Source organism: Heterodontus francisci, unplaced genomic scaffold, assembly GCF_036365525.1.
Source record: "Heterodontus francisci isolate sHetFra1 unplaced genomic scaffold, sHetFra1.hap1 HAP1_SCAFFOLD_75, whole genome shotgun sequence".
NCBI lineage: Eukaryota > Metazoa > Chordata > Chondrichthyes > Heterodontiformes > Heterodontidae > Heterodontus > Heterodontus francisci.
Genome location: NW_027141820.1, coordinates 1,706,524 through 1,710,433, shown reverse-complemented (window position 1 = coordinate 1,710,433; position 3,910 = coordinate 1,706,524). Strand labels below are relative to the sequence as shown.

The following is a 3,910-nucleotide window of genomic DNA, read 5'->3' as shown; positions in this document are numbered from 1 at the left end:
TTGAAGGAAAGAAACTTGCAGGAGGAAAGGGATCGAGCTGGTGAGTGGAACTGACTAGATTGCTCCGGGGAGAGCCAGCATGGACGTGATAGGCCAAACGACCACCTTCGATGCTGTAAATTACTCTGTGTTGTTTCTCAAATTCAATCCACTGGTGCTTGGGAAATAATCTCAAAATAAATTGTGCAACTGGAAAATCAGAACCAAGGCAAGGGACGCATAAGGAAGCAAAATTACTGAAACCCGGGATTGAACCAGGAACCTTCAGATCTTTAGCTTAACGCTCTCCCAACTGAGCTATTTCAGCCCTACATTAGCAGAGGCTTGTTGTCCTTGTTTTGGAAGAAAATACATACATTCAAGTTTTCCAAAAAATTAAAGAACACAACATGTGAGTAATATTCCCCATTGCTTTCTCAGTACTGATGGATTGTGAAGCGGGAGACAGCCAGAAGTGCCACTGAGCCGCACAGACCCCGAGCTGAGAATTAAATGAGATCAAATTCAATCTTTCACAGTGAGATGCTGCAGAGAGCTAAGAGTCCTGAATCAAAGCGAGACTTGCTCATTTCAAACACTCCCTGTACTCTCTGCTCATGAAGCCTTACAAAAGGGAAAAACAGACTGGCACTCAAACTCACAACCCTGCCATTAAAAGTCTCATATTCGACTGACAGAACTGTCACTTCTACTCGGTCTCTTATTGGATGGATGCAACTCCAACGCAGGGATGGCATTCAAATCCTCCCATGGGTCCACATGTCAGACTGAGTTCCATGTTGTAGACTCAAGCAAAGGAAATCTGCTCACTTCCAAAACTATCAGCGAATTGAAGCTGATTACAATCAACATCATCAGAGGTCAGAACTACCTGGTGAAAGAAGACACTCTGAAGAAGGATCCACAATTATTCAAAGGCATCGACAAAGTGAAAAACAAGAAAATCGATGAGTCAATGCAAGCCAAACAACAGAAACACTGAAGAATTCCATTCCATTCCAGTCCAGAACCCAGTCCTGTTGTTTTTGGAGTCAGGTCACAATTACAGCAACAACCTTTTATTCCCACTTGGCTATCTGTACATTTAGTTAATTACAATTTTGTCGACAAGCTCTTTGAATCCAGTTGTCTGGTCCTCAAGCCAGCTCCGCATGGAAGTCAATTCCACCTTCTGCAAGGCTGAAACCAATAGATAACCTTAATCTAAAAATGCCAGCAGACCAGGGCTCGTCCAAGACTTGAACCCGGGATCTCTCGCATGTTAATTAACCATACTCCCAAAGCAAAAATCATACCCATAGACCAACGAGCCACTGACAAGTCAGGCTTTATTAGCTGCTGTGGAATTTCACGTGAACCCCCCAGCCAATCATCCATTTTTTTTCAGATCAAAGCAACATCCTGCAAATGCTGAAATAAAAACAGAAAGTGCTGGAAATGTTCAGCAGCTCTGGCAGCATCTGTGCTGTGAGAAACACAGTTAACGTTTCAGGGCACTCACCTTTTGTTTCAGCCATCCTTTCAGACTGCTTCTGTCCATCCAACCTCACTTTCTATTCTATCCACATTCTAACCATTCACTACGTTGCTACATTTTTCATGAATTCCTCATTTATTTTATTAATGACAATTTTGTATTTCTGGCCTTTGCTTCAGACACGACCACAAGTGGAATCATGTCTCCATCTACCCAATCAAACCACTTCGCTGTTTCCTCACATTGCAATGTTTCTTTAACCCTGACAGACTGTGGAGTTTCTGCTGCTTGATTGCAGTTCTTGCTTCCCGCCAATAGATGTCACCTCACTCCAATACAGTGAAGTTTACAAATCTGAGTGAGACACAACAGGAAATAATTGTTCACATTATAGTGAATGTGTGGGATTTAGAAATACTAGGAGTGGAGACGAGTTATTATTGCACTCTGCTATTACATCTTTTATAATGGACTCCAGCATTTTCCCCACGACTGATGTCAGGCTAACCGGTATATAATTCGCTGTTTTCTTTCTGCCTCTTTTCTTAAATAGCGGAGTTACATTAACTACCGTCCAATCCATTTGAACTGTTCCAGAGTCGATAGAATTTTGAAAAAAGACCAGAAATGCATCTGCTATTTCAAGGGCCACTTCCCTAAGTACTCTGGGATGTAGATTATCAGGCCTTGGGGATTTATCGGCCTTCAATCCCATCAATTTCCCAAACATTCCCTACTAATACTGATTTCATACAGTTCCTCCTTCTCACTAGACCCTATGTTCCCCAACATTTCTGGGAGATAATTTGTATCCTCCTTTGTGAAGACAGATCCAAAGTATGTATTTAATTGGTCTGCCATTTCTTTGTTCCCCATTATAAATTCCCCCGTTTCTGACTGTAAGGGGCCCACATTTGTCTTCACTAATCTTTTTCTCTACACATATCTATAGAAGTTTTTACAGTCAGTTTTTATGTTCTCTGCTAGCTTACTCTCATACTCTATTTCCCCCTTCTTAATCAATCCTTTTGTCCTCCTCTGCTAAATTCCAAACTGCTCACAATCTTCAGGTTTGCTGCTTGTTCTGGCCATTTTATATTTCTCCTCCTTGGATCTAATACTTTCCTTAATTTCTTTTGTTAGCCACAGTTGAGCCACCCTTCCTGTTTTACTTTTGCACAGACAGGAATGAACAATTGTTGTAATTCATCCATGCGCTCTTTAAATGCTAGCCATTGCCTATCCACTGTCAACCCTTTAAGTAACGTTCCCCAATCTATCATCGCCAACTCCCGCCTCATACCTTCTTAGTTTTCTTTGTTTAGATTCAGGACCCGAGTCTCGGAATCAACTCTCTCACTCTCCATCTTAATGAAGAATTTTATCATATGGGCGCACTTCCCCAAGGGACCCCACACAACAAGATTGTTAACTAATCCTTTCTCATTACACAATACCCAGTCCAGGATGGCCTGTTCTCTAGAGGTGTTATACACCTCTATCAATTCTCCACTCAATCTCCTTTGAGAAAGGCAGAATAATCCTAGCTTTTCCAACCTAACCTTGTAACTAAAATCCCCCATCCCTGGATCCATTCTGGTAAATCGCCTCTGCGTCCTCTCAAGGACCCTCACATTCTTTCTAAAGTCTGCTGAGCAGAACTGGAAGCAACACTCCAATTGGGGCCTAACCAGAGTGTTATAATGGTTCAGCATAACTTCCCTGCTTTTGTACTCAATGCCTCTATTTATAAAGCCCAAGATCCCATATGCTTTGCGAACCACTCTCGCAATATGACTTGCCTCCTTCAAAGATTGATGCACATGAACCCCAAGTCCCTCTATTCCAGTACACTCTTTAGAACTGTGCCATTAAGTATCTACTGCCTCTCCCTATTCCTTATGCCAAAATACATCACCTCACACTTGTCACTATTAAATTCCATCTGCCACCTGTCTGCCCATTCTGCTAGCCTATCACTGTCCTGTTGCAGGCAGTTCATATCATCCTCACTGTTTGCCGCTCCTCCAAGTTTGGTGTCATCGGCATATTTTGAGATTCTACTCTGTATTCCAAGAGCCAAGTCAATTACCTTGAGCAAAAAAAGCAGTGGTTCTAGCACTGACCCTTGGGGAACACCACTGTCGACTATCCTCCAGTCTGACAAAGAACCATTTAATAAGACTCGCTGTTTTCTGTCCTTAAACCAATTTTCTATCCAATTGGACACTGACCCTCCTGTACCACGAACCTCAATTTTGTTAACCGCCCTTTTATGTGGTACCTTGTCAAACATTTCCTTAAAATCCATATAAACAACATCCACTGCATTCCCTTCATCAAGCTGCTCTGTTAGTTCATCAAAAAATGCAGTTAGATTCGTCAAGCATGAACTCCCATTTATAAATCCATGCTCACTCTCCTTAATTAACT

At 42.0% G+C, this 3,910-nt stretch overlaps 1 non-coding gene across 1 annotated transcript; it reads right to left on the bottom strand.

Moving 5' to 3' along the window:
* Positions 1-234: 234 nt before the first annotated feature.
* trnaf-aaa (transfer RNA phenylalanine (anticodon AAA)) lies at positions 235-307 on the bottom strand. The gene has a single exon. It is a non-coding gene; the product is annotated as a tRNA-Phe (tRNA).
* Positions 308-3,910: the final 3,603 nt, after the last annotated feature.